The following is a 25,785-nucleotide window of genomic DNA, read 5'->3' on the forward strand; positions in this document are numbered from 1 at the left end:
ATGAAATCACTTTAAAAGAAAAGATTTCTGAAGAAGCATATGACTACAGAATTTCTTCCACCCACTTTCTTGAGGAAATTGCTTCATGCACTGCTGACACATTGATTAGGTAAAGATGGAGGGAGACAAAAAGAAAAGCCTTATTGCATTTGATGAAGCTCACTGAAATAACTGAACTCAGAGACAAGACACTTTAAAACTCAAGGCAATCTGGCTTGATGAAAAAGAACTAGTTTGAAGGGGAATGTCTGTGGTATTGTTGCCTAATACTCAACACATGGGCAACTTTGAGAACGGTCACTAAATATCTCCATGACCAGAACTTTGCTCAGCTAGAAGTAATCATAATGATTGCTACTACTGAGTTTGTCATTGCTGTGATAGATGTTTTACCCAACTTTATTAATTTGGTGAATTTAGGCACATTCCTTACCTCTAATCTTCAATTTTCTCAGCTGAAGCAAGATTAATATTAGTTCTGCAATTTGTGAGGATTAAATGGGATAAGGTATTTAGTACATACCATAGTGTCTGATATATAGTGAGGATTTTATGAATGTTTGCTTGTTATTATTAACTCCTCAATTATATCCTAAAGATAGATATTATTTAAGGATGGAAACCACAATGAACTAATGGAACTGGGTTAGACGCCAGAGTCCTCATACTCTTACATAAATTGTGTAAACTGGCTGACATGTTGTGTTTGGCAGACTATATTTAGCCCACAGAATGTTTTCATTTTCAGATTTTGGTTGTTTCTCAATGTATAAAAATAGATTTCACAAATGAATTTTGATTTCCAGCTTTCATGAAAAATATGATGCCTCCAGCTTTGTTCTTGTTGCTTAGGATTGTCTTGGCTATACAGGCTCTTTTTTGGTTCCTTATGAAATTTAAAGTAGTTTTTTCTAGTTCTGTGAAGAAAGTTAATAGTAGCTTGATGGGAATAGCATTGAATCTATAAATTACTTTGGGCAGTATGGCCATTTTCACGGTATTGATTCTTCCTATCCATGAGCATGGAATGTTTTTCCATTTGTTTGTGTCCTCTTTTATTTTGTTGAGCAGTGGTTTGTAGTTCTCCTTGAAGAGGTCCTTCACATCCCTTGTAAGTTGTATTCCTAGGTATTTTATTCTTGTTGTAGCAATTGTGAATGGGAGTTCACTCATGATTTGACTCTCTGCTTGTCTATTATTGGTGTATAGGAATGCTTGTAATTTTTGCACATTGATTTTGTATCCTGAGACTTTGCTGAAGTTGCTTATCAGCTTAAGGAGTTGTGGGAGTTGAACAATGAGAACACATGGACGCGGAGGGGAACATCACACACTAGGGCCTGTCAAGGGGTAGGGGGCAAGGGTAGGAAGAGCATTAGGACAAATACCTAATGCATGTGGGGCTTAAAATCTAGATGACAGGTTGAAAGGTGCAGCAAACCACCATGGCACATGTATACCAATGTAACAGACCAGCACGTTCTGCACATGTATCTCAGAACTTAAAGTGAAATTAAAAAAAAGAAAAAGAAAAATAAGAACTATCTGGTAATATTAGGCTTGCCAACCCAAATGGTAATCATCAGGGCTAAGTCAGAACTTGTCTTTTTGTTAGAGAGTCTCAGGTTTTCTATAGTTTTTACTTTTACTATTGTCTCTCCAACAATGATAGCAAATAATTGCAATTTGTCGTGGTGTGTGCAAAGTACAAAAACATAACTCTTTTCTTAAATTTTTTCCATAATGTTTGTGAACCTGGTGGTGCCCTCACTTTGTTCGAAGTACACAGGCTTCCTTCTTTTGATTGAACTACCCAGGTAAATGAAATGAAAATTGTTTCCAAGCATGGGTCATTTCTTTGGATGCCATATTTTGTTGCTCCTCTCTGAGTCTATTTCCTCTGCAAATGTAAAATAGTAAATAAAGCATACTTGCATACATGTATACATATTTTAACCAGTGGAATGCTGTGCTTAGTGAATCCTAAATAGAAATGCTAGTAGGTCTCAAAATATCATGCTGTTGAAATGTGTCCAGCTTAGAAAGATGTCCTAAGCAAATCATTTTTAATGATCAAAAATGTTTGACACTTCTTGTTTATTTGAACAAAATGTGTCATTCTTTATATTTTTTTAGTTATACAAATAATTCCTAAGGTAACCTGTCTCCTTCACGAATAGACTATATTCACTTGGTTCTGTGCATCTTGCAGAAATAAATAATTTATTAGGTTGTTAAACATTTTCCATTTGGGCAGTATGTTAGCTCATTTTATTCAGCTTATATTTCTGAAATTTTACAATAGGGAGTCAGGTGTAAACAACACAAACACACATACACACATACACACATACACACACACACATACACACATACACATAGGGAGAGAGAGACAGAAGAAATAGATTAAATCACTCAAGACAATGGCAGCTTATTGTGTAAGCAGAGCACAGTAAAACATACTAGATAACAGGCACACAACTCAGAGATAATGTATAAATCTTTATTGAAGTCTTTAATGCTATAAACAAAAATCCAGAGATACATTATTCTATTTACAATAAATCTACCCAACTTGACATTCTTTGTAGTATATAAAATCTCAAAGAAAGCAAAAATGTTAAAAAGATAATAGGAGGATGGGTATGATGGCTCACGTCTGTAATCCCACCACTTTGGGAGGCCAAGGCAGGAGGATCACTTTAGGCCAGAAGTTCAAAACCAGCCTGGGCAACATAGCAAGATCCTGCCTCTACAAAAATGAAAAGAAACAACTTTAGCTAGACATGGTGACATGCACCTGTAGTCGTAGCTACTTGGGATGATGAGATGGGAGAATTGCTTGAGCCCAGAAGTTTGAGGCTCCCACGAGCCATGATAGAACCACTGCACTCCAGCCTGTGAGACAGAGAGAGATCCCAACTCTCTCTCTCTCTCTCTCACACACACACACACACACACACACGATAATACCAGAGTCTTAAGCAAGTTTTTCATAATGATATTTATTCTTTAAACATATTTATCTTTCAATATGAAATATCTTTCATGCACATGTCTAGCCATGGTATAGACAAAACTACAGAAAGAATTTGGCACAGCAGTTACAAATGATTATTTCTCCAATTGTGACCATTAATTTTATGGGTTCATTTGACTGGGCAATGGGGTTCCCAACATTTGGTCAAACATTATTCTGGGCGTTTTTGTGAGGATGTTTCTGGGTGATAGTAACACTTGAATTGGTAAATTAAGTAAAGTGGCTTGCCTTCTCCAATGAGTGTGGGTCTCATTTAATCAACTGAAGATCAGAATAGAGCAAAATGGTTGTGTTAACAGGGTACTTAGCCTGCCTGACAGCTTGAGCTGAGACATTGATCTTCTCCAGCCCTCAGGCTGGAACTTACATCATTGACTCTGAGTTCTCAGCCCTTCCAACTTGGACTAAATCTTGTACCATGACTTCTCCTGTGTTTACAGCTTGCCCACTGCAGATCTTGGGACTCCAGCCTCCACAATAATGTGAGCCACTTTTTTACTTTATTTCTCTGTGTATGTGTGCACGTGCATGTGTGGGTGTGTGTGTGTGTTTGCATGTATGATATAGATTTATATAGAAGTATATATTTTATATACATATATAGACATATTTAGTTCTGTTTCTCTGGAGAATCCTAATACTCTTACCTACTTAAGAGTTGCTTAAAGTAAAACCAAATGATTTCCTTTGCATTGGAATCTCACAAAACTGTAATTTTCTACAAGTCTTCCAAGGCAGGTGGAGGGACAACAAAAACTCCAAAACATAAGCGAAGTCAATTACATCCAAATGTGAAACACATTGCAAACGTTAGAGAAACAGTATGTCCTTTTTTTTTTTTTTTTTTTTTTTTTTTTTTTTTTTTCATATGGAGTCTCACCCTGTCGCCCAGGCTGGAGTGCAGTGGCGCGATCTCAGCTCACTGCAAGCTCCGCCTCCTGGGTTCAAGCAATTCTCCTGCCTCAGCCTCCTAAGTAGCTAGGATTACAGGTGCATGCTGCCATACCCAGGTAATTTTTTTTTTAATTTAATAGAGACAGGGTTTCACCATGTTGCCCAGGCTAGTCTCGAACTCCTGAGCTCAGGCAATCTGCCTGCCTCTGCCTCCCAAAGTGCTAGGATTACAGGCGTGAGCCACCATGCCCAGCCCAAAACAGTATGTCTTTACCCATGTTCTGTGCTCTCTATATTCCTTAAATAGTTAGTCTATTTTCATGGAAAAAAATGAGTTCTCAAAGATGCTACATAAGATGTTACTTGAACTAAAAATAGTTGTGGCTTCAAAGACAATATTACTATTGCTCATTTTGTAATGGGAGGTAAATTTATAGAGGTAGAATCTCATATCTACTTTCTTGACTAGAAACTTGAAACTAATTTCAAAGATCATTTACTTGAAATGAACAGGATCTGATCTGTTTCAAGAGTAGCAATATTTCTGGAGTTAGATGCATTTATTCCCAAAGGGCCTTTCACTTCTACCACTTAATGTGACGTAGCCCTGCCATCTCCCAAATTTTAGCTCTTGGATTTTCTATCTCCTACAGAGTAACAAAGTGTGTGTGTGTGTGTGTAATTTTAATGTTTCAAAGCATTAATTTACTTTTAGGAAAATATTATTTTTAGATACATAGGTAGAAAAATCAAGAGTTAAAATATCTATTAGGGAAATGTTTCTGCCTATCTATTAAAAATTAGATATCTGCCTAACAGTAATTCAACACATTGAAACACTTTTTTTACCTGCTAAGATATAGCAACTAGGAACCATCATTTCTGATTTCTCAACTATTATTAGTTACAGTGTTGCTTGTCTTAAAGTTCATTCTTGGATTCTATATCCCATGACTTAGGTGAACTCGCCATCACAAACCAAGTTTTTAGGGACCACTGTTTCTGCATTACACCATTACTTAGCCTCAGTACTCCAGCAAATCATTTTTAAACAGTACATTGGTATGACTTCTTTTTTAATGGATGACCACACATAATCCTTTTATAACAATTCCTTTATTTGAATGCTTTCGCTATTCAGATTTCCAGATAAATGCCCTTCTACTAGCCTTCGGTGATCCTCCCCACGAGCAGCATTATTTTGTTTTTCTCCTTCTCTTTTACTTTCATTTCTCTCAAAAGCCCCTTCCAAATCTTTCACCACTATTACTTCTTGCCTTCTCTCATTTATAGCATCATCAGTTCCAGGCCAATTCCCCTCTTACTACTTTTTGCCCAGCCCTCTCCTCTGTCCCATAAACACCCTTCAGAAATTTTTTTCAAATACTCTTTTGACATCTTTCATTCATGTGAAACCTGATAACATGGTATTTTTCACAAATGGACTGTACATAACTCACTTTTACTCCAGCGAATATTGTTACCCCCATCCTCCAACAACTTCTCCTTTTGGAATTCATGTAATTTGAATAATCCACTCCCTTTATTTAATTTATGCTTCACCCTCTGGGACACTCTGCTAAATTGCCTAGTGCTTTATACATGTGGCAAACAGATTGTGTTCTTGCTGTTAGTGTTGGTGGTGATGAGTGGTAGCGGTGGTTGTGGTGTGCTGGAGATGATATTTAATTTTGCTTTTGTTTTACTCACAATTCTATTCCTGAACAACCTGTTAAAGTCTTGGCTTCACCACATATTTTTTTACATTCACCAGTGACTTTGATCTTAATTACACTTCAACCTCTCTGTAAAATCACCCCCAACTGTTATTTCTTTAAAACCTTGAACTCGAACCAAATCATTCGGCTCTCATTATCTTCCTCCCTTGCTGCTTTGTTTCTTGTGTGATAGTCACAACATTGAAAGATGTCTCTACCACCTCTAGTATCCCTAGGACTTTTTATCTTCTGCTATCCCCACATGGCATCTCCCAGGTCAGGGTACAACTCAGTGTCATTTTTCTCTGCTCCTACTGTTAGACCGTCCAGCTTTTCTAGAGGAATAAAGAAATCTCTACTGAAGACATTGTACTAACCCATTCTGAGTCTTCAACTATTGTTGAGTAGAGTTGTATTAATATGTTGAATCTCATAATTTCCCTCAGCCTGTCATTCCAAGCCTTATTTTTAAGTTTCCTGGGCCCTCTAACACTACTCTGTCCTCTTAACTAAAAGCAAATTACCTCCAATCCTCCTCCACTGAGAATATTGAAGCCATCTTATGTGAGCTCCCCAATCTTTCCTCTTCTGCAACTTAACATTTTCGTGTATCTATATCTTCCTTTATGTTCAATGTACCATCATCATAAAAGAGTTCCTGGAGGGAGTCCCATGGCATCCAGAGGTTAAAACAACATAGGGCTAAGAAGCCACCTTAAGGGGCCTCTATTAAAGGGCTTGAGCCTCACACTGGTTTGCATACATAGAAGTTAAGAGATCTGGCATAAATCAACCAACAGAGGCTGCAAGCAGGGGAAGGACAGAGTTGGGAGCAGAGGTGAGGGGGAGTAGAGCCTTCCCTCAGTCTCTGTAACAAGGACATCTTTCAGAACCTGCAGTGGGATGTAGTGAGGAAGCTCCCAAAGATAAATTTACTCCCTTCTTAGCACCCTGGAAACTGTAGGCCTCAGAATTAGGGCCTTCTTGGAATCCAAGAATGAAGTGGGTAGTTTCCCCATCTCCTGTGACTTACAGGAGTTTAAGGGATTTGGGTATTATGAAGCTTTTGCCCACAATCCTGTGCTACAGATGCACATCTGTAGCAGTCCTGGACCTGACCATCAGGCCCTGTGTATCAGGTGGAAACGGAGCCAATGTCCCAAGTTGGATGAAAGAGAGTGGGTCAATTGGGAGTCTTTCTCACTTAGCAAGGGGAGCTCCCAATATTAGAAAGCTAGGGCACTGCACCCCAAGACCTCTGACTTTATCCCTGACTTCTTAAGACTTCCAGGCCTGGTAACAGGTCTCAGAGTGACTGGATAATGGCAAACCTGGCCGTTGCCAGGGAATGGCCAGGGTCGTCTGGGAGTCTGTTTCTCTGAGGACTTTGTCGAAGACCACGGCTGGAAGGAGCAACTGAGAAGCTGAAGAATTCTTCTTCCATATGAAGTTACCATGCTTTGTCTACACCTTCCATATTCTTCAAGGTCCTATAGTAATATGTTCTCAAATTCTCATCCTCTGTACCACTGACTCACACTTTCCCTTCTGCCTACCAGATTCCATCCTCTTAAAAAATAACCTATACTTCTTGACTTTTGAAAGTCCATTATTTACTTCAGCTGCTTCCATTTAACCAAAATGTTTAACGTGATAGCATGTGTGTGTGTGCATGTATGTGCACCCATTTGTGTTGGGTATATCTGTATGTGATATCTATATCTTAGAAAGGAAAAAGAAATCTCAGAACCCCCAAACTAATTATGCCAAAGGGAAAGTTAAGGAGTCACTTAAAACTGCCATCTTTTTTCCAAATTAATAGCTGCTACTTCACAACCTTTGTCAAAGCTTTATATACATCAGCCAGACTCCCACAAAAAAGACAATCAGGCATCTCCAGATGCTTTCTGGCCTCAAAATGTTTCAATATGCATATCTTCTCATAAAACAAGAATGTGTCAATTTAAAGATCTGTGATCCAAGTCTAGCTCCTAAAATTAAAGCCTTAGATTCCACATTGATTGATAATACTTCTCTTCCTAGGTACAGAACAAAGATGAGATCAGTCATTCTTCTGCCTATCTGCCACTACATGTCTTTCCCACATTAAGGAAATGTGTAAATACTAAATCTCTTGAAAACCCCTTCAGCTAACATTGACCACAGAGGCATCTGTGACTCCTATTTTTTTCCAGGCACACCCTCAAGCTCTGACTTAACAAACCTCCATAGATTGAGACTCTTGCCTTATCACTCATTTCAGTTAACAATCTATATTTGTTTAATCTACTTCTTCAACTGTAATCTACTTTATATCTAACTCTCTTTCTTACTTCGTCTTCTTATCTTTCCCACTGCCCTCAATTTCAGGCCCTTATTGCCACTGTCTTAAACTATTTAGTATTGCCTTCAGCTTCCGTTTTCTCTAATATGTTTCACATAATGCTGACAGAATTATTTTCTAAAACAAAAGCTATTGCATTAATTGTTTGGTTTGCAAGTGACAAAAACACAACTCAAACTAGTTTAAACAAAATTTAGGAATTTATGAATCGTAGAGTGTGTTGTTGGACCAAAAATAGGAATATATCTGAGCCTCCAAAAATCAATAAAATTAAAATATTTTAAAACATCAGAATACCTTGATTATATTTCATTGGTTTTCTCCTTCCCATGTTGGCTTGATTAATGTATTACTTCTTCACATGATACTTCACTTTTCCTGTTCCTTGTGGCATCAAACATGGTTTTGTACATTTCTTGAGCTTTGCTGCTTTACTATGTAACTTTCTAAGTTTCAAGTCCAATATAGGAAGAGATTCATTGGCCACCTAAATGTCCACCCTTTGAATGAACCAAGAGTGATCAGGAATTGAGTCATTTTATAACGTGGTTGCTACAACAATAATATGTAGTTTTTACCAGCAAGAGAGAAGAGACGGGGACAGGTGATCTCAGAGGAAGGAAAGGGCCATTTCCAAAGGAGAAAGTTCAGAAGAAAAACAATAGATCTTTGATACACTTGTATTTACAAGCACTTTTTACAGCAATTGACACACAACAAGTATTCCATATGACTTCTGTTTCTTCTGTTCAATTGTCTTTAGTAGCTTCAAATTACCTTCTCAGCGCACCACATTTTCCTAACTTTTATGTAAGCTAGTCAGCTAGAATAATGGCTAAACCAACGTAATACATATTAACATAGCCTTTATATCCCGCCCCTTCTGTTCTCCTCTCCTACTGAGCAAACACAGGTGGTTTCCTTAACATTAAGCTTCACAGTCAATGCAGTTTTCCCTAAGATGGCTGTGTGGTATGCTGGAAGGATTATGAGGACTGGAGCCTCAACTCTAAGATTTGTAATCAAGTTCTACTAAACTGTAAAACCACGCAAGCCAGGGCTCCCCACAGTACAGTGGCATCTGCTTTACAGGATTACTTCAGATATTGAGATAACTGTGAAAGAACATTGTAAATGTTCAAGCAGTTTCAAATATTAGCAAGAGGCAGCAAGTTCCTAAGGTGAAATATGGCATAATGGGAAAAGTCTCTAAGGTTTGAAAAAGGAACTATAGAAGAAAAATACAAAAAAATGCTAGACAGAATACATATAATTTCAAATACAATGAGGAAAAAATGAGATTGTTTTTGTTCTGGGGAAAATAGATAGGATTTTTAAAATAAATATAATTCTTCATCTTTTTAAAAAATGTAAGAAATGCGAAAATAACGTTGCCAGGAGAAGACCAAGAAATGGTTATAAAAATATCCCGCCTCTTCAGCTATGGTTGTACAGAAGATGATAGCTTCCCTCCCATTTAACTTAGGCAAGACTGAAGGACTCAATCAGTAATGAGTAATTATGAGTTATCCCATAGAGAAATCACAATACTAGTAGCTGGAAGATTCAGGGAAAATCACTTATTATCTCAAGTCTTGCGTTCCTCACATGGGTGAAGAAAGAAGGGACTCAATACCCCATGATGTTTCCTCAAGATCTAAATCACTATTACATAGAAACCAAGTATTAACAAGTAAAACTGAGAATTCAATATCTATACTATGATAGTCACAATTATACTATGCACAATAGACAATGCAATTCAAATAAAATATTTAACAACAGGGTTTTAATAATTCGTCAGATTATTATAAAATAGAGATTTTTTGAGTTTTGTTTTCTTTTGTCTCAGATTTTTTGTTTTCTTCCTTTTTACTGTGCTGCAGTTTTACTGAGATCAAATTTCCTATTTATTTATTCAATGTTGTTCCCTCTAAAAAAGTATTTTATTTTGAAAAAGCAAGGGATGCTTTAAAGATTTGTAATCTAAAATATAGCATTCAATTTCAACTATTAAGTTTAGAAATAAACACAAATTAAATTTAACTTATACTTTTGAATTACTATATTCCATTTTCAGTTAACATTTTTTCAAAATTTCTTTTCTGGAATTATCATTTCATACAGTTTTTATATCCATGATATTTTCATTTTAGTTACCATGTTTTCTTTTCACATAATAAATGAGATGAGTACAGAAGGAAAGTAATATTTTAATAAAACATCTCAGAAAATATACTATTACAAATACCAAATATCACTATCATAATGACTCATATCTCAAATCTGTTTATTTGACCTCTGTAAAATTAAAGTTTCCATATTTTTATGGTTTGATATTTGTGCTTTCTAAATGGAGGTTATCTTAATTTCAGAGGAGAAATATTGGTCCGTGAATTTTTTAAGAAATAGCAAAGTGGTAATACACAACATATAATATAAATGTAGGTTGTTTTCTGTTTAATAAGGTATGATAGCTGGGCTTCTTTACCTTTTTTTCCAGATATTTTTGAGAAACTACCCAGAGTTACTTCAGAAAACCACATTGTCTTTGAAATGCCTTTATATAAATAAGGCTTATGTAGAAAAGCCTTTTGTATTCTCAAAAGAAAGAGACATATTTGCTTCACCTTGTCCTGGAGTACCAGTAGACAGACAATACATATATTTGGAGCACAAAGAGAAGAGGGGTAGCAAAAAATGTGTATATAAAAATATATGTCTATATTTATAAAGAAATTTAATATTTAATATTTCAAAAATGGAAAAAATTAAACTTCTGCTCTCCTTTCTCACAGCTCTGTTATCATCCAGTATTGAACGTATATGTGCATGTGCATGGTAGAAAGGAAAATGAGACAGACACACTTTCTGTGCTATGTTTCAGGAACCTACTGACATTATTCTTAACCATCCTTCCTTTGAAGCATTCTTGTTTCTTGTCTCATTCGCTTCCTTTTCTTCCTTCCTTGAAATTTGAAAACAAGATTTTCATAAAATAAACTGTCAGAAAGAAAATCTGTACATTATGGTAGTTTTCAAAAGCTATTCAACACCATGTAAATATAGTAAGTGCACTTATAATCAACAAGAAGCAGCAGAAAATTTTCTCAGTAATCGGTAGAGATGACTTTTATTTTTCACAGATAAAAGAAGGGAAAATAAGTGATTTCTCTACCTGACATCATAGTACTTACAGAACTCTTAGGTGAAAAGAATCCAATTCCAATAATATTTGAAAGGCAACTAGACAAGCTCTATTTAATTTGTCTAATAAATGTACATTTTGAGTGGTTATTGATATAGGAACTTCTGGTTCACCCATGTTTCCCTTAAAAAATTAAAGGTTTTGGGTTTTTTTTTTTCACTCAAAGACTATACCAATATTCTTAGTAATGATTTCTTGTAGAATTGGCCTCTTCCCATCCAAGGGGTACAACAGTTTAAGAGATTAAAATGTATTAATTAGACAGATTTAGTTAAAGCAACAATAACAACACACACACACACACACACACACACACACACACACACATACACACACACACCCCCTCCTAATGCTATCCAAGTATCTATTGAAAAATTCATTAGGGTTTTTGGCAGCAAGAAAGACACTAATAAATATTAAACATCTGATAGGACCAAACACTGGGAATAGCTTGCCTCATGTAGTCTTTGCAACCACCCTGTGATATGGTTATAATGGTCCATATTTAATATCTAAAGAAACCGTGGCTCGATAATAAGTTGTCCAGCACAAGTAAGTTGCATAAACAGTAAGTGATGAAGCAGAATTGCAATTCAGATTTCGCTAGCTATAAAATTTGGATTTGTTAACCAACACTACTGGTTTTCTAGTGTTCGAATTTGTAGCACTAACATTTAAAAAAGAGAGACAGGGAGAGAATGGGAGAGAGAAAGAGCTGTATAGGATTGCCACACTCTCCTTTTACCAAGTGTATTTAGCCATTAAAAATCAAATGAGTGATTTGTTTCTCTTCTTAAGCTGAAAAATTATAGAAAAGCAACAGAGAATTTTTTAAATGTTCATTTTCTGCAAAAGAAAGAGATAATCTTGTATGATCTGCAGATTCCAAATTAAGTATGACTGCTAATATTAAATAGAAGGTGAAAAGAACAGAAGAACATAAGATAAAGTACCAATACAACTCAGAAAATATCAGCAAAAATTGCGTGGAGAGATTCACCATGAAAAAGAAAAGCTGCATTGCCTACTTATTCCAATACAGGCACTGGTGTTACCAGGACTGTTGAAAGAAATCCTTTTCACTAATTAGCTCTGAGGAACAAAAATTAAGGTCTGCATAAAAATCACATAGTTCATCCAGAGCCATATTTTATGACAACAAATGTAGTCACTGGAATATAAAGTTTTGAAAACTTATTTAGCCCTTCCTTCTCCTTCAGCACTACAAAGTGTGGTACAGGACAATACAATCTGAAGAGGCTATGGGCAAAATGCAATTTAAGAAGAAACTGAAAAATGCACAAATGTCTTTTATAGTGAAAGCCTTAATGCTTTATTCTAAGATCAGGGAGAAGACAAGGCTATAAGAAGAAATATGGAACACTAATTCTGAAACCAATTTATCTGTATACTAGGGTTGAACAAGTAAGTAAATATATTATACATAATGAGAGGCAGGATTCTCACCAAGGGAGAAATAAGTTACAAATAAGAAAAAGGAGATGCTAGAATAAACATGATGGCATTGGATTAAAGTCAGAAGTATCAATACAGACTAATTTTTAAAATATATTTTCTGATAAGTAGGTACAAAATAAATATAGATGTATGTATGTAGAAATAAATACACCATTCTCCAATAAAATGACCCAAAGCTCCTTAGAAAAGTGGTTGATTCTAGGGCTGGGGAAGAGAATATACAAGGTTAGCCAGGAACATCTCATGATGCCAGAAAGTATGAATGACCTCCCTACCCCCACAAAAATAACAAAGAAATATCAAAAAGGCACACGAACAAATGTGAAGGAGCTCTAGATGGCCAAAGTTGGAACAACTTGAACAAAACAGTAAATGTCAGTAGTTGTTTTATAATCCAAATAATAAAATAAATATTATGAATTTATATAAATGAATAAATAAAATAGGAGAAAAGTAATATCACATATTCACAGAAGAATTCAAATTAATAAATGTAGAAAGAATGTTAAGAGGGTAGATCTTATATTGTCATTACCACAAAAAACAAACTAACAAAAAATTGAAAACAAAAACAAGATGGCACAAAGAAGTTTTGGAAGGTGTTGGGTAGGTCTATTACTTGATTGTAGTGATGATAATACAGGTGTATGCATATATCCAAACTCAAATTGTACACTTTAAATAAGTATAGTTCTTTGTACATCAATTATAACCACAATACAGCTCTTAAAAAATAAAAGCACAAGTATTTATTTTATAAGAAAGAACAAGGAAGGGAGGAAGGAAAGAGGAAAAGAAATAAAGGAAAACAGACAATTACTATAAGAACACCACAGTAATAATTGCCACAGGCAAGATTCTCTAATGGATACTAAAATTAGCAGGCAAAGTTTAAGAGAAAACAGGATATTTGCATAGTCTCAAGTATGTTCCTTCAAATATATATAAATTATAAAGGAAATAAAACAGTAACTTCATGATAGAGAATCCTAGAAGACATCACTTTAGCCAAATGGTCAAGGTTAACATTAACAGTAGCACAAACTGATACTATGTATCCCTTAATATAATGCACTGAGAAGGGCACATGGTCACGTCTCCTCCATGGCATCTTTCCCAAAAATGTGTAGCCTCAATCTAATAATGAGAAAACATCACACAAAACCAAACTGAGAGACACTCTACAAACTAACAGGTCAATATTCTTTGAACATGTCAAGGTCATGAAAGACAAGAAAAGACTGAGGAAATGCCCCAGATGGGAAGAAAGTAAGGAGATGTGGAAGCCGAATATGACCTAGGATTCTGTATAGAATCCTGAAAGTGAAAAAGGACATTAATGCAAAAATTTGTAAAATCTAAGCAAGTTCTGTGCTTTAGTTAATAGTATTTGACCAAGGGTAATATTTTAGTTTTGATACATTTTCTATGGTTATATAACATGTTCACATAAGTGCAAGCTAGGCAAAGGATATATTAGAACTTTCTTAACTGCATTTGCAAATTTTTTGTAATCCTAAAATTATCTCAAAATAAAAATAAATCTTAGAATTAAAATAAGTGAAACAAACATATTCATTATTTAGTTGGTGGCACAATCACATAAATAGGGACCAATACAAGTGAATTTAAGATGCTGGATAAATATATCAAAGACAACAACAAAATAGATGTTTAAGTAATCATTTAGCAATATCATAGTTGCTACTCTGAGACTGTTGCATTGTTAATATAGGATAAACCAAATGACAAATTATTTGGAATTCTCTCAACCCCAATGTTCCTGAGAGCTAGCCTTTTCAGCGTGAGATAACAGAGAAAAGAAAGAAGGTAAGTACATAGCCCTATTGCCCGAATTTGAATTAAAAATAGCAGTATGAACTCGCCGGGCGCTGTGGCTCACGCCTGTAATCCCAGCACTTTGGGAGGCCGAGGCGGGCGGATGAGGAGGTCAGGATATCGAGACCATCCTGGCTAACACGGTGAAACCCCGTCTCTACTAAAACTACAAAAAATTAGCCGGGTGTGGTGGGGGGGCCTGTAGTCCCAGCTACTCTGGAGGCTGAGGCAGAAGAATGGTGTAAACCCAGGAGGTGGAACTCGCAGTGAGCCGAGATGCGCCACTGCACTCCAAGCTGGGCAACAGAGCGAGACTCCGTCTCAAAAAAAAAAAAAAAAAAAAAAAAATCAGTATGAACCCATGACAATTTAAACATTTTTCCTCTATTTATGTCCAGTAAAATCTTTAGAAACTGATTAACCCAGCAATAAAGAACACTCGAAGCAAATAGATGGGGGTCTCCAAATATTATTTCCCACTGAAAGGAATCAGGGTTCTTTGGAGAAATAAATGATTTCAGGTCTGGCATAGGACATGTATAAGATACAATTAGAATAGATAGTCATGCTAGATAGCAAGACGGGACAATGTGAATATCAGTTGGAATAATAACTTCAACTTTGTAGCAGTGCAACAGAAGTTTCATAACAATGTAACTCCAGCAGGACACCTCCATATGAATGGCTTTCCATAGTACCATACTGGGCAGATTGCCAGCAAGTTCTACCAGCTTAGCACCACAGTGACTTCTCTGTCATCTGGTGAGCCTATGATCGCCAATAAAAGTCTGGATCTCAGCCTGGGCTCTCTTCCTTGGGTATGTATCTCAGCCCAAGGGGTAGAGACTGGTGTTTATATCTATTACAACTACATTCTTTACATATCTATTACAACTACCTCATGGCTCATTATTACAATGCCTTGTTATAATTAACAACTGTTCATATTAATATTTTCCTATGCAAGTTAATGTGTGGTTTCTGTTTCCTGACTGAGCATAAGAGGAAGTGAATGATAGTATGAATGGGGCCAGATTGGTCATGAGTTGATAGATGTTAGGACTGCGTGATAGCTCCATGTGGCTCTTCTACTTATGTGTATATTCAAAATTCTCCATAATAGAAAGACAGCTAAAAGCAGCTTTACATTTTTTCTGTAATGAGCCATATAAATATTTATACCGAGTCACAGAAAAAAGACTGTAAAGAGTTCTACTCAAGTTTTGCCTACCAAGGGAGTTGTACCAAATTTACAAAAAAAAAAATAGCTTTTAGAAATCTTTATACATCAGAACTGTGGGTAAGGTATGGAAAATGTAAATATACATATATAGTAATTGAATTATTTAGAGACCTAGGAAGAAATGCACTGCATAGTCAAATTAGCGTCACTCAAGGGAGGCTTAATTAAAGAGAACATTTTCAAAGGTACAAGCATTGTGAAGATACTAAAAGCAGTTGTTACCAAGCCTATGGCCCATAGATAGAGGTGAGAACTGTTATCAGAAACAGTTGTAGAAAAGGATATCCTGAAAGACTGTAGAGTACAACAGTCTGAGGCGACATCACAGAAAGTCCTTGACTTCACTCTCCTCCCTCTTTCAGATCTATGCTGAACCTAACTGGAAACTGGGTGGCAAGAGTTGATACAGTCCACACAGGTCGGCCTCCTGGGCAGAGATCAGAGTAGGACAGGATGAAGAACACATCTGGAGGGTCAAAGAGAAGCTATGACACAGGGTAAATACTTAAAAAGTACAAATAATGAATGATATTGGGTTGCAAAGGAAAAGATGAGGACAGAGAATAAGAAACACTAGATATATTGTTGTGTATAGTAGCAAACTAAGAAATTAATATTCAGTGTAGTAGAATGTGAGAAGTATTATGTAAATTTATGAAGATAACGACCAAACCAAAAACACAATCTTTGTCAAATATCAGAAAAAAAAACACATCTCTCCAAGCCAAAAAAAAAAAAAAATTGCCAATGGCGTTTCACAAATGTCGTAGTCACCTAAATACCTACCAGCAAAATTTGAGGGACTGTTTTTCCCATAGTCTTACAGAATGTGCTATATAGCTTGGATTTTTGCTAAGCTTATATGTAAAAAATGATGTCTTAATGTAGCATAATCCATTTTCTCTTTATTAATTTAGGATGCAGCTATTTGTGAACATTCTACTCCATTTTATTGGTCTATTTATTTGTAAGCATTATCACATTATAATTATAGAGGACTTTCAATATGTTTTCATACCCGGTAGGACTAGTTTCCCCATACTTTTTATAGTTTGAAGACCTTTCCAAAATATTACATTTTGTTTATTTTTTCATATGAACTTTAGCTCACTCAGTTAAAAAAGAAGCATGTTGGATTGTTTGTTTTGTTTTGTTTTGTTTTGTTTTTTGAGACTGAAGCTTGCTCTTGTTGCCCAGGCTGAAGCGCAATGGCACAATCTTGGCTCACTGCAACCTCCGCTTCCCGGATTCAAGCAATTCCAATGCCTCAGCCTCCCTGGTAGCCAGGATTACAGGTGCCTGCCACCACGCATGGCTAATTTTTTTGTATTTTTTAGTGGAGATGGAGTTTCACCATGTTGGCCAGGCTTCAGGCTGGTCTTGAACTCCTGACCTCAGGTAATCCACCCACCTCCACCTCTCAAAGTGCTGGGATTACAAGCGTGAGCCACCACACCCAGTTGCATGTTGGTTTTTACTAATGACACTAGGTTAAATTACAAAATAACTTAGAAAAAAACGACATCTTACGATTGCTATGTCTTCAGAACATTGTTACAAACATCTATATATGCAAAAAATTCCACTACTGAGAATTTATCCTGCAGATATGGCATACATGTGTGAAATGCTATAAGTACAAAACTATTCACTGTGACATTGTTTGCTATAGCATGCCCAAAACCAACATAAACAAAGTCAAAAGGCTAATGACACCATGAGAAAAATATTGACAACTGCTGGTACAGACAAAGGGTTAAACTCTCTAACATATAGTGAGATTTCTATATTACCACGAGAAATCTCAATAACCCAATTAAAAAAAAAAAGAGTAAAAGACATGAAGCAACAGCCTCCCTTCACACCAACTGTATTTATTATTCAGAGTTCTTCAGAGAAACAAAATAGGATAAATATAGATATATAAGAGGAAATTTATTATGGGAATTGGTTCATGCAATTACTGAGGCTGAGAAGTCCCACAATATGTGGTTTGAAGTTGGAGAATCAGGAAAACTGGTCATGTAATACAGTCTGAACCTGAAAGCTCAAGAACCAGGGGAGCTGATTCTGTAACTCTCAATTTGATTTCAAAGACCCAAGAACCTGGGGGCCACTAGTATAAGTACCAGAGTCTAAAGGCCCAAGCATATAAAGTTCTGATGCCTGAGGGCAGGAGAAGATGGATGTCCTAGCTCCAGAAGAGAGAGAAAATATACTCATCCTCTGTCTTTTTCTTCTATTTGGGCCTTCAGTGAAGCAAATGATGCCCATCTTCACTGATGAGGACAGACTTTTACTCAGTCTACTGGTTCAAATACTAATCTCTTTAAGAAACACCCTTACAGAGACACTCAAATAAAATGTTTTACCAGCTTTCTGTATATCCTTTAACCCAGTCAAATTATAACCTAAAACTAACCATCACATCAACCAAAAGCAAACAAACAAGCAAATACAAATAGCCATTTAACAAATGAAAACTTGCTTATACTGACTCATAATAAGACAAATGCTAATTAAAACTACACTGTATTAGAGTATCAGAAAGACTGTATTGGTGAGGCTACCATTGCTCTCATATATGGTTGGTAGTAGTACAAATTCTGTGGGGGACAGTATTGAAATATGTTTCAAAATTATAAATCAAATACCCTTTGATTTAATGATCCCACTTATGGGGATGTATTATACAGATATATGTGTACCACAAACATATACATATATTATCATATATCACATATTATATATAATTTTTAAAAATATATCATAGCAAGAAATTAGAAATAGTCTAAGTATCTATCTGTAGGTCATTACTTAATTAAAATATGGCACTTATCCATAATGCCATATTATGAAGCTATAAAAAGAAATGAAGAATCTCTCTATAAAGTGAACTAAGTTTTTATTAAAAAAAAAGGTAGCTATGTACAATTATTGTTCCAAAGAAAATAAAATAGTTACAGATATAACAAAACATGTCTATATACTATACATTACAAAATGCTGATGATGGAAAAAAATCTAAACAAATATGAAACATACTATGTTCATGGATTGAAAGATTTAATTTAGTAAAGATGCAACTCTCCCCAACGTGATCCATAGATCTAATGCAACTCCTGTCAGAAATTTGTAGACATAAACAAGCTTATTTAAGCTTATTCAAGCTTGTCTTATATGCAAAGACAAATGACCTAAAATAGCTAAAACTATTTGATAAATAGTAATAAAGCAGAAATAATCACTCTACTCAATATCAAGGCTTACAATAAAGTTACAGTATTCAAGTATTCAATAGAACAGAACAGAGAGCTCAGAAATCATGTCATAGAAGTATAGCCAATTGATATCTTTTTAATTTTTTCCTGCTCTGTTGCCCAGGCTGGAGTGCAATGGCATGATCTCGGCTCACTGCAACCTCTGCCTCCTGGGTTCAAGCAATTCTCCTGCCTCAGCCTCCCAAGTAGCTGGGACTACAGTCATGCATCACCACACTGGCTAATTTTTGTATTTTCAACAGAGACAGGGTTCTGCCCTCCCAAAGTGCTGGGATTACAGGTGTGAGCCACCGTGCCTGGCCACCAACTGATTTCTTATACAGGCACACAAGTGATTCAATAAAAGAAGGTTAAATAGCTTTTTCAATAAATGGTGTTTGATAAATTGGACATTCATAGGCAAAAAATTGAACCCTGATCTAAACCTCACACCTTAGGCAAAAATTAACTTAAATTTGGCCATGAAATTAAATATAAACCATAAAATTATATTTTTTCAAACAAATCATCTGAAGAAAATTTTCAGAACTTATAAATGGAAGAGTTTTAGACATAATACCAAAAACATAATCTGCGAAAGAAAAAATTGATAAAATGGAACTAATCAAAATAAAAACTTTTATCCTGTGAAACCTCATATAAAAATGATTTTTGAAAGATCAGCTACAAACAAGGATGAAATATTTGCAAGCCATATATCAAACAAATGTCTTATATCTACTATATATATATGTATAAAAATATATATATTTCTCAAAATTCTGTAGTAGAAAAACAGATTATCAGCTGGGCAAAAGAAATGAACAGACATTTTACCAAAGACAACATATAAATGGCAAATAAGCACATGTTAACATTACTAGCCATTAGAAAAATTTAAAGTACAATAAAATATTACCACATGCCTATTAAAATAGCTAGAAGAAAAAGTGGTGACACCAAATGCTGTGGTCATACATGTGGTAGGAATGTAAAATGGTACAGCCACTCTGGGCAGTTTTTCATAAATCAAAAAGGGCACATATCATATGACCTAGTAATTATACTGTTAGGTATTTACCCCAGAACTCTGTACACAAATTTTCATAGATGCTTTATTTCTAATAGTCAAAAAATTTAAATGACCCAAATGTCCATTAACAGGCAAATGATTAAACAAACTGATACATCCATGTTGTGGAATACTATGCAGCAAGGAAAAATAATTATTGATTGATACGTGTAACAACCTGATGAATCTCAAGAGCATTATGCTGAGTAGAAAAAGCAATCTTAAAAGGTTACAAACAATATGATTCCATACATAAAACATTTTTGAAATAAAAGTTTTAAAATGGAGAACAGATCAATGGTTGCCAGATTTCACCAATTTTATACAAGTACATGCAAAACTGGTGAAATCTGAATAAACTTTGTAGAATGTATAAATGTCAATTTTCTAGTTTTGAAATTGTACTGTAGTTACACAAGATGTTACCCTTGGGAAAACTGGGTATAGGGTACAAGAAATCTCCTGGTGCTTCGTTTTTAAACTACTTCCACTACGTTTATAATTATTTTAAAATAAAAGTTAGTAAAAAGCATTGTGTGGAATTGTATATGTATTATGTTAATACTTTGTGGGAAAGGGGAAGGAGGGAAAAATATCATATTTGTTTTTGCTTACGTGTGTACAAAGGAACTCCAAACAGATACTAATAACAGTAATTACCTGAATGTGTGGGTCAGGGGAAACACAGCATATGGGAGAGAGATGTCGAAAGGGATATTTTTAAAAATATTTGAGTCACATTAATGTATTTCTTATTCAAAAAATAAAAATTATTATTGTAGGCATAAAAATAATTACAGTTATTACTCACTATCTCCATCAATCATACAAAAGACAATTTAACACCAAAAAACTAAAATTCCACATCCTTGAATTTAGAGGAGACATGCAAATTTAATTAGTTCTACCTTATAAGAAATTTAATTCATCAGTATTATTTCTCTTATTTCTTGTGGATTTAGAGAAAACTGACCACTGATAAACACCAGTCTTGAAAAACGACACAGAAAAGACTGCATTAGCTCACACCAATTTTACCTAGGTTCCAAGATGAATTTCACACTTTTTGATTTGCAATCTTGAAGTTTAAGCATATGCAAAGCATTGTTCTCTTGGACTTTAGAAAGAGAAAACAACAAAGGGATCCTTTAAATAACTTCCACAAATTGGAATAGAATATTCCTTCCTGTGCTTTAGCATTTCTTGGGAAATAGAATTGTGCGGTGCTATATGTACATTTCTCAAAAAAGAAAACAAAGAACAAGGAAAATGCAAATGCCAAAACTCAGAAGAATTTTTGAAAATAGTCAAGAGGAAATGAGGGGCCGCAATTAAAGTGCACAGGCATCATTCAACCACAATTTATTAATGCAGCATGTAGAAGTAAAATGCCAACCACCTCAAATACTAATGGAAATCAATAAATGCCAATATATGTAGTGCTGCTATGAAGGAAATATCTACTTTCTTATTTATCTGCTAGAACAGAGCAAAATGAAAGTTGGTACCTTAGACAAATAAAATATTAAAAATACTCTGAGATTATTCACATTCAAAACTGCCATATTTTGCTAACTTAAAAAGCCTTTTCTCTATGCATCTAAACTTTATATAGCAAAGCTCATTTTAACATTAGTTGTCTATACATTTACTTTTCTCATTTTCTTTCAGTGTATTTCCAAAGAAGTAATTGGTTTAGCCAATATATATAGGAGAAAGGCACTACCTTTAAGGAAAAATGATAGCAAATTTAGAAACTCTAAATTAATAATTTTTTAAATAAAATACACATGGGAACACACAGATATGTTAGCAATTCAACAATCTACCATTATTGGGGAAAGTCAATTGTCTTTAATTTCAATGAAAGCAACCCAGTGAAGACAGACTCATCAGGCACTGTAGAAAGGAGATGATGTCTCAAAACCAATTTTACATTATACCCCCTTTGCTTCCATTGATACCATTGTCATTGCTGATATGTCTTACACTTTTCAGAATGTTCAAAGCAATTATTGAAAGAAAGATAATAGCTGACCTCTGCCTGGAACACTCTTCCTCCATACCAATTTGGCTCCCTCCCTCCCACAACTGCATATCACTGGCAGTTTTCTTCATGGTACTTTTCACCACCACATGATTTATATTACCTTGGTTATTGTATGAGTTCCCCCTCAGGAATTTTAGTTTCATGAGGATAAGGACTGGGAAATTTGATTCATTCTGTATTTCCAGTATCATGGAAAGAGCAGTGACTCAATAAGTTTCCTATTTAAACCTCATGATGATTCCATAAGTAAAAAGATGCTGATAAAAGTTAAGTGAGTTTTCCCAATATTACCAGGCTAATTAGTGGAAACAATTATGACTCAATTCCATGTATTTGAATTCTAAATCTTGTGCTTTCCCCAGCATATCACATTTTGATAATGTGAGGGAATATAAATCTGAAAAATGTCATCAGAATTTTGTGGAAATGGGACATTGTATAAGTTAATTGTGCACCTACAAGAGCATGCATATTTAATTTATTTTGGTACATGATATAATTCTAATGTGCACAAGCAAAAATCTTTTTTTTTCATAAATATACTAAAGTACTTAGGCATACTTATCAGTAAGAATAAAGAAACAAGTAACTTGACATTGCTTGTGATAAGGCTAGATGCTAATGCAGAGGCATTAATAAGTCTATGAAATTAACCATAATAATTTAACAACTTAGCAAACATTTATCGAGTATCTTTAATGGGTCAGCACCTAGACTCTGCACTAAGGCCATGAAGAGATGAATAAATGATAGTGCACACTCTTAAAAGAGCTCAAGTCACTTAAAAATATTAACATAAAAGTATAATTGCAATATAGTGGAGTTAGAAGATGTTATAAAGTGTTATAAGAACAAAGGGAATCAGGGGCCAACCCTGCCTAGGAAAGTCAAGAAGAGTTGCAATTTGAGCTGCATCTCAGAAGATGAGTCCTCATTCCCAGGTCCAATAGCAAGAGAAGGAGTAGCAGGTATGTGGAGCTGGGAAATGGCACAAATATTCAAAGGGCTAGTTTGTTTAATGTGTCTTGGGAGAGGGTGCACAAGAAGGCCTAGCTGGAGATAGGACTGTCAATGAGCATAGTAGTACTATCTACATGTTGTTGAGAAGGTTCGAGGAGATGAGGCATAGAAGAATATTGGTCTGATGCTGCATTATGCATTGAGTAAATGCTGGCACTTGTTTTGGAACAGAGGATTTGAGATTTTTTATATATCCATAAATCCAAAAGAAGAAAAATGTCTTCTAGTACAAAAATAAATCCACTGTTTATCAAATAAAATTTTTCATTTGGGTAGCCATGTAATAGAAATGGCATGCATATTATACAAAGCTGTTTTCGAAACCAGAGACTCCAGGCAGCATTATCATCTGACGTTTTCAGTGAGAACCAATATACATGACAAGGAGCTTCAGAAGTAGTGAAGCAATCCAGTAATTCATTAGAACCACTCATTATATGAAATTCACTTGCATAGATAGACGTCAATTTTACAGGGAAGGGGTGTGAGTTTGGCTCCTTCTTTCATTACTCATGACCTCAATCCTTAGGGAAATGACAAGATAATTTAATTCTCAAACACTCATTTGGGAGGGTCAATGATAAATGATCAGAAATATTGCTGTTCCTGTTGTACTGTTTTTCCTATTAGTTCTTTCCTTTTCTTTCCTGTACTTGCTTTGCCTTCTCTCCACTCAGCCCAAGAAAATAACTTGATATTGGAGCAATAAGGCCTGTCACAATAAACCTAATCTTCTGTCACAATCTTTCTCCTTTTTTCCTTGTCTTTTGTTTTCCCTTAAAAAAATCCTCCAGTTTAGTACTTGCATGGCACTTCATATTTCTGCATAATTAAAAGCCAGAACTAATTGATCCAATTGTGTGTACCAGTCAGCCTAAGAAAATGGTAATTTTCTTTTTCTTTGCATCTTGCAATCACCTAATAAGCAGCTCTAATGCTGGCTGTTGAATTACATAATAAACAAAAATTTCCCGTCATTTAACATTTGTTCAAAGGTTTACTGCTGTGGGTTCACAAGAGCAGAAAGAATAGAAATGTGCACTTATCCAGTGAAATCAATCAATGTAAACTGCAAATCTAAATTAATTATTCAGGCTACCAAAATCTGATGCTTTTGTTGTTTGTTGTTGTATAAATGCCAAAATTATTTGAAAAAAAATTAGTCTAACTTTACAAGGAAGTTAGGTCTTTGTTGACACATATGTGCCCAATAAGAATCCTTTTGTATTCTAATTCAAATATTAATTATTTCACAAACAAGTAAAGGAAGACATTTAGTGTAGTTATGTTTGTCACTCAAATCTGAGTATGTAAAGGCTTGATTGAGTAGAACAGGAATCGCAGAACACCATCATTGGGCCAGAGTGAGGTCTTATGCCTGTTGGATTTTACTGCTTCTACCCATGGACCTATGAACCCACCACCCACATGCGTGCATCCCCACCAGCTCTTCCCCACTATACTTTTCACCACACTGAGTGTCACTCAGAGTGAATCACAGAACAGCCAGGAAACAGAAAAATGCCTTCCTTCTGGCGGGCACTGCGCTCCCGGCCTGGACCCCAGAGCTGGCCAAGCATCCCTCCTGACTGCTTTAGGCTTCCCTCCATACTCAATGAGTTCACCAAAGTCTCATCCCTTTAGAAAATCTTCCCTTGACACCCTTTGTAGAAGTACAGAAGGCATTTCTATGACTACTGTAGGATTCAATAACCCTACATTTCTACGACTGAAAACGTGATCCCATGAGAGACCAATGTATGAAAATTTGTACTTAAAACATTTAATGACAATAACACTGCAATTGTACTGAAAGCTTAGAAAATGAGGCTGTCCTTTTAACTTTGCTTTCTGTTGCTAAGTGAGACATATTTGGCTCTAAAGTATCATGATCCTCAATTGTGACGCTACTTACTGAAAATCTTCTTAGAATGTATTAGTGCACTTTTCTCCCTAAGTAAAATCATTTAGTCTTTTTTGATGATTCAACATCTTGTAATACCTGATTAGAAGCAAATAGTTTCTCTTTTATGATAACACATTGTTTTCACTTGTATACTTTTAACTAAAAGAATTTTAGGAAACCATATGATTGAAAAATATTTTATTGAAAATTATTATGCAAGGTAAAATGTTCACTCATTCATTCCCACATTAATGTACTGAACACGTATGGATCTCCTACAAAGTATGAGGCACTCTGCCAGGCCCTGCAATGCAATGGCAAATAACACTAGAACCACTTAGGGAGAACTTGCAGGCTAAGTTCTCCTTTATTTTGTGCTAAGATACTATTGAACTCTCTTAAAAACTCATTTGTAGGCCTTTAGCATCACAGTCCACACGGTATATGGGAGAAAGACTGCAAAAGCAGCATATAAGAGGAACCAAATATCTCAATATGGAAAATCAGAAAGGGTTTTCCAGAGGTGGAGGCAAGTAAACTTGGGCTTACATGATTAGGAGTAGGTTTTGGCATTCAACAACATTGTTCAATTACCCTACATTTTGGCGCTCTCTATTAACAATAATTTTTTAACATTTTTTGGACAAGAGGCCTCATAAAGAATCCAATCAAAGCTTTGTCCATTACAATTAGAAATTATTAAAATGATAAA

At 35.3% G+C, this 25,785-nt stretch overlaps 1 long non-coding RNA gene across 7 annotated transcripts in view; it reads left to right on the top strand.

Annotated features, from left to right (window-relative positions):
• LOC129059979 (uncharacterized) overlaps window positions 1-19,411 on the top strand; it is a 40,879-nt gene extending 21,468 nt beyond the window's left edge. For 2 of the 7 annotated variants that reach the window (XR_008526250.2, XR_008526252.2), the window contains exons 4-7: window positions 14,419-14,513; window positions 15,150-15,340; window positions 16,128-16,262; window positions 19,150-19,411. This is a non-coding gene — a long non-coding RNA (uncharacterized LOC129059979). Of the gene's footprint in view, window positions 1-1,789; window positions 1,818-3,480; window positions 3,523-14,418; window positions 14,514-15,149; window positions 15,341-16,127; window positions 16,263-19,149 lie in introns of all 7 variants that reach the window. The other 5 variants (XR_008526248.2, XR_008526249.1, XR_008526246.1 and 2 more) reach the window with 5 other exon arrangements.
• The last annotated feature ends 6,374 nt before the right edge of the window (window positions 19,412-25,785 follow it).

This window comes from Pongo abelii, chromosome 5 (assembly GCF_028885655.2).
Source record: "Pongo abelii isolate AG06213 chromosome 5, NHGRI_mPonAbe1-v2.0_pri, whole genome shotgun sequence".
NCBI lineage: Eukaryota > Metazoa > Chordata > Mammalia > Primates > Hominidae > Pongo > Pongo abelii.